Here is a 10,653-nt window from a genome sequence, read left to right on the forward strand (position 1 = left end):
TTTTGATGCCTCTATATATTTCTCTTAGATCCAAACTTGACTGAATGGATACACACTTACAAAGGGTGATGAAGACACTCTAACGAATGGCAAATGGTTGTCTGCAAGTCATATCAGTCATAGATTAAGGAAGGAGAGGGATATGAAACGTAGGAATCTTCGAAAAACATCCGCGTTTCGCCTACGTCATGTTTTTGTCCCCGCCGCCCACGGACTTCTTTTCATTTTTTCATCCTCCAAGAACAAAATGCTCACAAGAAACCATGGCAAGTACAAGTATATCGCCTCCTGTGAAGTCATTCGAGGAGCTATAACATCCTTTATAGAGGATGTAAATCTGATTCCTTCTGATATTAACACTAGGGCCAAAGAATTTGTATTGTTATGGACATACAATAGCCACTTCAAATCACTCTTCACTGTTAAGCAATGGGTAATCACTACTGGTTGACGGCTGGTGGTAGCAGCGGAGCTAATTTTACACAACTTCATACAAAGAGAAGTCATCCCTGGGGCAATTTCAGGGTTTACGCAACTGGGGATTTCGTAGGAGATCACTCAGATGTACATTTGGTTCAATTTGGGGTGTGTGAAATAGTTTCAGAGTCTAGACTTGTGTCAGTATTCTCATGTGAGTCAATATGAGTTGTGCTTGACTTGCTTGTGTCGGTATTCTTGTGTGACTCATTTAAAATAGTCGCATTTTTTGAGGTTCTTTCCAGTCTCTTCTTGCGGGCCCGGTCCTTTCGACGAGTCAGAGGCATTTTCAAGCCTATACAAAGAATTTAGGTGTGTCAGTATTTCTCTAAAAACTTTACTGGCAAAGTTGAGACCAGCTAATAAAACATTGAAGTATAGCCATTAAATTTTATTTACTTTACGTTAAATGGCATGTTTCTGCCAGCCAATCGAATTAATCCCAAAAGTAAGTATCACCAGTCCATGTCTTATAAGCATTAGAAGATATTCAATGCTAATAAAAACTTTTGCATGCATTTACCCAAACAGTCAAATTACATGAAATCAAGACAAAAACAGCTATAAAAAGCGCCTTACCTTGAAATTTTCTCCAAAAAATGCACAAGGCAGGCATCATATGAACAAAACCTCCCTGAATGGTCGTCTCTTCTAGCAGAGTTTTTCGTGCAGCTGAGTTACGCTTTTTCTCTAACTAATTAAAAAGCGAAACGCGGATTGAGATCAAAGGACTTCTAACCACAAGCATCAAGTGGCACGTGATCAGCTGCCGTTTCCTATCCCTCTCCTTCCTTAATCTATATATCAGTGCAGCTGCTTACCCTCGACAAAACGGTCTTCTATATAGAGATAGGAAGACCTGGCTGTCAGTTTCGGATGAGTTTTTGCAGATTTTATGTGTTAACGACTGTCACTGGGCTTGTGTTTCGAATGTATTTTCTGAACACGGAAGCGTTGATTTATACGACTCCCTGCATACCATCCTGACCGCATCAGCTCAGCAAGTTTGCACAATTCTGAAGTCTCAACAGCATTCTGTGACCATCAACGTGGTTAATGTTCAAAAACAGATAGGATTGTGGACTGTATGTGGCTGCAGATTTGTGTTCAAGAATCGATCCTTTCGAAAGCAGTTATGATCAATCAAGTATGCGAATTCACCTGAAAGAATGTTTCAAGAGCGAACCACCAACTCTCATCGTATTTTCAACGATATCAAGGAGAAAAGGCGGCTTGTCCACAGAAAGTCGGTTGAGTTGTTTTGCTTATGTCGAAGACCGGAGGTTTTGCCGATGGCCACGTGTAACATGTGGTATCATGAAGGCTGCGTTCCGATTCCTGATGATGTGCTGTTATCCCCTGGATATGCTGCATAATTAAAAATTATTTGTAGGTTCTGAGCATACGACGTGTTCTAAGTCTGGTAAGTTTAGATATGCTGGTATTTATACTGCAGCTTCTCTGGGCTATCTCGTCTAAGCGGTATAATTAACAATTAACTTTTACACTCTATGTTCGTCACTAGCCACGACTATGTCTGATAGTGAGGATGACGTGTCTGGGATAGAAGTCAAAGGTGCATATTTTTAAGTGAAATTCACACCCGGAATTTTCAGAGAAAAGGGGGCACACCAGCGCCAAGATTGTAGGAGTCAAAAGTTAGTTTTTTGCCCACGTGTTGTGTTTATGTAGCAAATTTTCCAGCTACTGCTGACAAGACAAGATCTACCTCTACGTCTACAAAGGGTATCTGATTTCGAAATGTGCATTATCGTGTACATAATAATGGCATGAACGTCTTACAATTGTGCAGAGCCCAAGAGAAGAAGGTGTCAAGCAATGCCCAAGACTGCAGGTACACCGGGTTTGTTTAATGACTACCCTTAGTGTTACGTCTGCGAAGGGTATTAATATTAATGTCCCAATAATTATTTTACGTACATATATACGTGGCATACTGTGACATACCATTTCCAGAGCCCAATATGACAATCGGAAGAGGGGGTACACCAGACGTCAAGGTTCATTGCCCAGTCCCATTCCCGCTACTCTTGACGAGACTAGAGGTGTTAAGAGCGTCAAAGGTATCAGTGACGTGTATACACGTGACATAAAAGTCTTACATTTTTTCAGAACCCAAGAGGAGAGCAGTGCCGTAGTCACACTGGGTTTGTTTATGTTGCTCAATCACAGTATTATGTTTTAATTAATGTATCTCATTATTCCAGCTACTCTTGACGACACTAGAGGTGTTACGTCTGTTAAGAGCATCAAAGGTATCAGTGACGTGTATGCCAATACACGTGGCATAAAAGTCTTACAATTTTCAGAACCCAAGAGGACTCTCAGAAGAGCAGTGCCCAAGGCTGTAGGGTCAAATGTTTGTTTATGTTGCTCAATCACAGTATTTAATTAATGATTCCAGCTACTTCTGCCGAGACGACCACCAATGGCACAGATCTTACATCTGCAAAAGGTATCGAATATGCCCATACGTATTGGTGTGAAGGTCATACAAATGTTCAGGGTCCAAAAGGCCAAGGTACTCTGGGAGTAGTTAAATTTCCAGTCACGTGCAGTGTTGTGGTTTTAATTGACGAGACTACCTCCGCTGTCCAAGGATGTGCTTATATTTATGTGGCATAAAAATCATCCAATCTTTCAGGGTTCAAAATGAAACTCAGAGGAGAGAGTAAACCTGGAAGTCAAAGGTTAGTTTAAATTCCAGTCACAGTGTTGTGTTTTAATTTATTCTAGCTGCTTCTGACAAGACTATCTCCGCTGTCCACGGTATCAAAGGTATTATTGATTTTATTATACACTCTACTCTGTTCACAATTATACAAATGGTACGTAACTAGAGTTACTTTGTATCATACATGCAGAGCCAAAAAGAGTGTGGATGAAGGAAAAAAGGTATTTCTGTCAATGTGTTATTCTCAGCAACATTTCTACTTTGTTTTTACAGTGTGGTTTCCGTTTGTATGAAGGTCCGCCCACCACTGTTTCACAACAATGAAATTTCACCACTTAGTTGTCTAAGTACAAGATAATAATGACAAGATAATACATTCCTCCTAAACCACAAACTAGTGGAAGTTGAGGGCTGTTTTAGAGCATCCATTGTGGAGGGGGGTTCCTAAGTATGTGAAAAATGTGACTGTGTGGAAGTTATGCAGATCCGCCCACTTCCGGCCAAAACTCTCTAAAACTCAATTAATTCAAAAGACACACATTCTGTATAGGGCAGGTTAGTTCAATGTCAATGTACAGTGCATTAATTATGCTAGTTAGTTCAATGTTCAAGGATCAGTGGCCTGTTATCAGTGACTCACTGATCACTAAATCGATTGGGAGGGAAGTTGCTTTTGAGGCCTTTCCTGCAGTTGAATGAGCTCCTCTGATGGCTTGGATTGAAGATCTTAGGAGTGAGAACGAGAGGCGGCATCTCAGCCAATTCATTGTGGAGGTATAGGATTGGTCCCATTTTGCGGCCAGGAGGGTGGCAAGACGCTTGTAAGTGGATGTTGAAGCGGGGCCAAGGCCTCCTGTTGATGACATCACGAGTGGTGTGAAGGAAGAGTGCTCTATTTCTTGGATTCGACTTTCATAAGCACGTTTCTTTACCATTTCGTGTTTTCTGTAGGGGTTGGTCTGTCTGTTTGAGGCTGCATGGGGGTTAAACACGCGCACATCAAAGTAGGTGCGTTCGAAGCGGCCTCCCCATAGCCCATTTGCGGCAATGTCTAGGCGAGCTCCTTCTGTGATGTTCCTGGGAGGTGCTCTCCTGAGATTGGCTGCAAGTGTGGTTCGATGCATACATTGTTGCAGACTTCTGATAGGAGGTTGGCCGTTATGTCTCTGATTTCGTTGTGACGTAGTGATGGAAACCCTCCCTTGGGGCATGATAATACGTGTTCGACAGAGAACGTTTTTCCGCATTTACAGTTAGTAGGGGTGCTTGAAGGTAGCCAGCCGTATCTCAGGCATAGGGCGTCCCGGAAAGCACATTTGTGTAGGTTAAAACCAAATTCTGACACTGGAAGGGCGGTCAGCCAGCTTGAGGCTCCTTTCTCCTGGGCTAGTGCCATTGAGTGTTGAAGGGTGCTAGAGAGTGTTGGCTTGAGGAGGCTGGCAGCTTCTAGTTGTTGTGAGCGCCTTTGTTTGTGTGTTTCCCCTTTGGCCTTAAGCTGGTTTTCACATACTTCTGGTGAGTAAGTGGTGGACTGTTCTAAAATCATGGTCTTCAAGGCGCTGGTGATTTTTTGCGAAGCTGAGTATTCCGCAGAGGAGCGTTTTGATGGGTTGTGTAGTCCTATTCCCCCCAGTCTCGCGGGCAAGGCTAATAGTTCTCTTTCGGTATCACTAGGGGGGAGCCTTCCTGTCATTTCCAGTGGCTCTAGGTGTTCACTTATGTCAGGGGTCGTGCGGGAGAGATATGTCCATTTGCTTGCTAGTCCGTGGGTGATGGCTGCATGAGGTTCTGTTTCCGCGATGGTGGTCAACTTCTCAAGCTTCAGGCTCCACTCTGCCACCTTTTCCTTGGTGCACTTGTCAGAATATTCCTTGGAGCCAAGAGAGGTACCTAGATGGGGTTTTCCCTCCATAGATATATATACTTGAGTACCTCTGAAGGCTGATACTGCCAATTGGTAGTGAGGTGGCGTGGTGACTAGCCATGTCTTTGTGGCATTGGTATGGTAACTATAAGCCGGTCCTAGGGAAGTTAATTTGTCCCACTATGTCCGTAAGTCTTGCAGACGTCCCGAGGCGGAGGCATCATCCGCATACCAGACTTGCTGGACATCCTTAGGGAGGGAGTTGATGAGAGTTGATGAGAGGTGTAGGCATAGCCAATGGGTCCCCTTGCGTTGTGCCTTCCTGGGATAAGAGGGATGAGCCACCTACAAATAAATCCGTTGGGTCACGGTACGTGTTGAACCGTTGCTAGGGCAACAAGTGAGTTGAACGCGTTGCTTAGCATCCACAAGCAGAACACCTTCAGTGTTTGAATTCAAGAATGCTTCCCTCGTGGCGTGGACTGCTGCTTCTGCTCCTGCGATTTGTCCTGCGCACAGTTGTAGAGGGCCTGCGGCCTCCTGGATGTCTCCTCTGGTAACAAGCAGAATGGCCTTGGCGATAATTCTCCTTGCAGTCTCGCATACTCCGATCGGGCGGACACCCGGGTTTTTATCCAGTGCAATCAAGCGACAGGCCTTGGGATCGACATAGGTAGTGCTGAGACGCCTAGAGCACTCTTGAATGATGTGCAGAGTCTCCTCCAGCCCTTAGCATCTATGCCAGAGGGTCCCGCGGCGCCAGATGTTTGTAGAGTAGCTGATCTGATCTTGGAGGCATCTATCGAGTCAAAGACGATAGTCGTTGTGGACTTCTCCTAGGTTGGGGATGGCCGATGCAGAGCCCTGGTGGATGTTTACTTTTCAGCGCTTCCAGGACCGAAGTTTGTTCACTGCTACTGGATGGAACCATGTCCTCGAGATGCAGGACTCCACCTTTTCCATGATTGCTAAGTAACTGGAGAGCCGATTTTGTCTTGCCTTCGAACATGAGGTTTGCGAAGGACCTTGAGTTCATTGTCATGGGAACTTCTGGGTTTTTTGAGACGTTGCTGTAGGGTCTTCCCTTCTTTCATGAGCTCTATGAAGTCTCCGTCCTTCCATAGAATCATTCGACGTGTTAAACTGGAGATATGGTCTTTAGGGGTTTCTGTAGGAGTAGAATGGATGCAACGGTGATAGCTTTCATTGCTATGCATTCTAGTGCAGACCCCTCTGCATAGGCACGAAATAGACGAGACAGCTCCGCGACAAAAGCATTTCCTGCGTTCCCAAACGGTACAGGAAAATTGTTTTTTCTCCAATGCACAATCTCCTCGTAGATGGAGCAGTGCCACTATCCAGATTTCCCCAGACAAATGTTGGACTTGCCATTGGGATGAATGCTGGAAAGTTTGGGATTTGGTTGGGTTCAACATCACGAGCGCCTGTCTGTTGAGGTGTTGGTTGTGTCTGGCGTGGAGATTGTGGGGAGTGAATGGTGGTTGGGTTGAATGATTGGGTGAGGAGACGGTTGGTCCGTTTTTGGCATCCGGTCGCTGAGGAGTCGAGACGTTGCCATTGGAGCATTGGCCGAGACGACAGCTCAGACATTGACTGCCTGTTTTTACACACGAGCAGTTCCTACATCGCCCTGTTTTGTTGCATCTACAGCAGGTCATTTCTTTCCAATTGGTACACACCGGGGATACAAAAAATTGCGGTCGATGGGGCTGGGCTGCACTCTTTTGAGTGGCCAAGAAAGGAAAAAATAATAAGTGAAAGAATAAATAAAAGAACAAATAAAAGAAAGAGCAGGGACTCAGCACGAGCAATTCTCAGGACTCTAGCTCTCAGCACGGTTTCGGTCTCAGTGTGGTCTTGGTCTCAGTGCGGTAGGGGTAGAGATAGACCTGGGCCTATAAGATCGGAGAGATCAGAGTCCCTCAGTCCCCAGTCTCTCTATCAGTTTCTCTTAGTTTCTCTTAGCACGGTCTCTTAGTTTCTCTCAGCACCTCTCAGCACGGTCTCTTAGTTTCTCTCAGCACACAGTCTCTCTCTCAGTCTCTTAGTTTCTTAGTTTCTCAGTCTCTTAGTCTCTTAGTTTCTCTCAGCACCTCTCAGCAGGGTCTCTTAGTTTCTCTCAGCACGGTCTCTTAGTTTCTCTCAGCACACAGTCTCTCTCTCAGCCTCTTAGCACGGTGACTTTCTAAATTTATTAATTAGGGGGCGTAGTTACATACGTCCGCCATTTTGAGTGGCAAAAAGCACGAGTGGCAACCAGTTTTTTTTTTTTTTTTTTTTTTTTTTTTTAGGGTTAACCCGATGGGCGTGGGCGGCCACGGGTTATAGTAGTCGTTACCCGAGGCGCGTGGGCGGCCATGGGTATAGTAGTCTGTTGGTTTGTTACCCGAGGCGCGCGTGGGCGGCCACGGGTATAGTAGTCTGTTGGTTTGTTACCCGAGGCGCGTGGGCGGCCACGGGTATAGTAGTCTGTTGGTTTGTTACCCGAGGCGCGTGGGCGGCCACGGGTATAGTAGTCTGTTGGTTTGTTACCCTAGGCGCGCGTGGGCGGCCACGGGTATAGTAGTCTGTTGGTTTGTGCCGCGGCCAGCGGGTATAGTAGTCTGTTGGTTTGTTTGTCTGTTTGTTTGTTTGTCACGAGAATCTCTACTCACCTGGATGCCATAGCGCTGCGTTTGCATCATGGATAGCCTTCACACAACAATATCTTGATTTAAATAGTGGCAGATTTTGATGTTAAAGTTTCTTTGTCGAATAAAAGCGAGCAAAAGCTAAACTTGCCCGTTGGCAGCTGCTAACTACACGCGGCCTTTATTCGAGATACCCTATTTACATTGTGATTTTTCCACATGGGTTACTTACAGCTGAAGTGATCCTGTACCAGGAACAATGGAACAGGGTCACTAAGTAGAAAGCTAGAATTATCTACCTTTGCTGACTACGTATTTGCAGCTGAAGTGATCCTGTACCAGGAACAATAAAAGCTAAAATTGTGACTGGTTGCTGGATCCTATATACTCCAGCCTGGCAGGACTCTCTAAGCCTAAGACTCCAGGCTTCTTTGCTGTGATCCCAGTCCACAGTGCATGTCTCATGTGACATGTACCACTCAATGTTTCAGCATGCCATGCCTCCAGTGTTTAGCTATTGAGTTGCTGTGCTGGTCATACATGCTACATGCACTGCATTATCTTTATTATCATGTCACCAGCCGGCCGAGGGTTTGCACTTTAGTGCTCTAGTTTGTTTGTTTGTTTGTTTGTTTGTCTGTTTGTCACTAGTATATCTACTCACCTGGATGCCATAGCGCTGCGTTTGCAGCATAGGTAGCCTTCACATAACAATATCTTGGTTTAAATAGTGGCAGATTTTGATGTTAAAGCTTCTTTGTCGAGCAAAAGCTAAGAAGCTTGAATAAGCTTGTGACTAGGTCTGCTTACCTGGATGTTCTAGCACTGCGTTTACAGCATGAGTAGCCTCCACACAATAAGTTAGTACTTTTGATAGTGGCAGCTTTCGGTGTTAAAGCTTCTTTGTCTAATAAAAGCGAGCAAAATGTAGCTTGAACAGAACTTGCACATGCGTTACTTATAACTGAAGTGATCCTGTACCAAGAACGATGGAACAGGGTCACTACAGTAGAAAGCTGTATATACCAGGAACAATGGAAGAGGGTCACTAAAGTAGAAGCTTGAATATAGCTCCTGCTGCTGACTGGGATCTTACTCCATGCAGAACCTGGAGCCATACTTCTCTGAGACTCCGGCTTCTTTACTGTGATCCTAATCCACAGTGCATATATCTATAGTACCACTACCTGTTCTCAAATGTTTCAGCATGCCTCCAGTCTGGTTTAGTTTTATTGCTCCTGAGTTGCTGTGCAAGTCATACATGACAACAACATCACTATATGCACTGCATTATATTTCTGGTTTCTTTATAATCATGTCACCAGCCGAGGGTTTGCACTTTAGTGCTCTAGTTTGTTTGTTTGTTTGTTTGTTTGTCTGTTTGTCACGAGTATATCTACTCACCTGGATGCCACAGCACTGCGTTTACAGCATGGATAGCCTTCACACAACAATATCTTGGTTTAAATAGTGACAGATTGTGATGTTAAAGCTTCTTTGTCGAGCAAAAGCTAAGAAGCTTGAACGAGCTTGTGACTGGGTCTTCTTACCTGGATGCTCTAGCACTGCGTTTACAGCATGGGTAGCCTCCACATAACAAGTCAGTACTTCTAATAGTGGCAGCTTTCGGTGTTAAAGCTTCTTTGTCTAATAAAAGCGAGCAAAATGTAGCTTGAACAGAACTTGCACATGCGTTACTTATAACTGAAGTGATCCTGTACCAGGTCCAGAAACAATGGAACAGGGTTACTAAAGTAGAAAGCTTGCTTTAGCTGACTGGGATCCATGCAGGACCTGGAGCCATATTTCTCTGAGACTCCAGGCTTCTTTGCTGTGATCCTAATCCACAGTGCATATTATCTATAGTACTACTTGTTCTCAAATGTTTCAGCATGCCTCCAGTCTGGTTTAGTTTTATTGCTCCTGAGTTGCTGTGCAAGTCATGCATGATGATGATAACAACATCACTATATGCACTGCATTATATCAGTCTTTTGGTTTCATGTCACCAGCCGAGGGTTTGCACTTTAGTGCTCTAGTTACCCGAGGCGCGCGTGGGCGGCCACGGGTATAGTAGTATGTTGGTCTGTTTGTTTGTTTGTTTGTTTGTTTGTTTGTCACAGGTATATCTACTCACCTGGATGCCACAGCGCTGCGTTTACAGCATAGATAGCCTTCACACAACAATATCTTGATTTAAATAGTGGCAGATTTTGATGTTAAAGCTTCATTGTCGAGCAAAAGCTAAGAAGCTTGAACTTGCACGTTGGCAGCTAGCTAGCTACACGTGGCCTTGATTACGTAGTTGCAGCTGAAGTGATCCTTACCAAATATAATTATAGTAGAGAGCTAAAATTGTGACTGGTTGTTGGCTGACTCTGGATCCTATACTCCAGCCTGGCAGGAGCCATACCTCTTTAAGTCTAAGCTCCAGGCTTCTTTGCTGTCATTCCTGTCCACAGTGCATGTCTAATGTGACATGTACCACTCAATGTTTCAGCATGCCTCCAAGTCTGGTTTAGTTTTATTGCTCTTGAGTTGCTGTGCTAGTCATACATGCTACATGCACTGCATTATCACTCTTCTGGTTTCTTTATTATCATGTCACCAGCCGAGGGTTTGCACTTTAGTGCTCTAGTTTGTTTGTTTGTTTGTTTGTCTGTTTGTCACTATTATATCTACTCACCTGGATGCCATAGCGCTGCGTTTGCAGCATAGGTAGCCTTCACATAACAATATATTGGTTTAAATAGTGGCAGATTTTGATGTTAAAGCTTCTTTGTCGAGCAAAAGCTAAGAAGCTTGAATAAGCTTGTGACTAGGTCTGCTTACCTGGATGTTCTAGCACTGCGTTTACAGCATGAGTAGCCTCCACACAAGAAGTTAGTACTTTTGATAGTGGCAGCTTTCGGTGTTAAAGCTTCTTTGTCTAATAAAAGTGTCTAATAAAAGCGAGCAAAATGTAG

General features: G+C 44.4%; 1 pseudogene; it reads right to left on the reverse strand.

Moving 5' to 3' along the window:
• Positions 1-3,480: 3,480 nt before the first annotated feature.
• On the reverse strand, positions 3,481-5,187 carry LOC135349371 (uncharacterized; annotated as a pseudogene).
• Between the last annotated feature and the right edge of the window lie 5,466 nt (positions 5,188-10,653).

This window comes from Halichondria panicea, chromosome 15, assembly GCF_963675165.1.
Source record: "Halichondria panicea chromosome 15, odHalPani1.1, whole genome shotgun sequence".
Taxonomy (NCBI): Eukaryota; Metazoa; Porifera; class Demospongiae; order Suberitida; family Halichondriidae; genus Halichondria; species Halichondria panicea.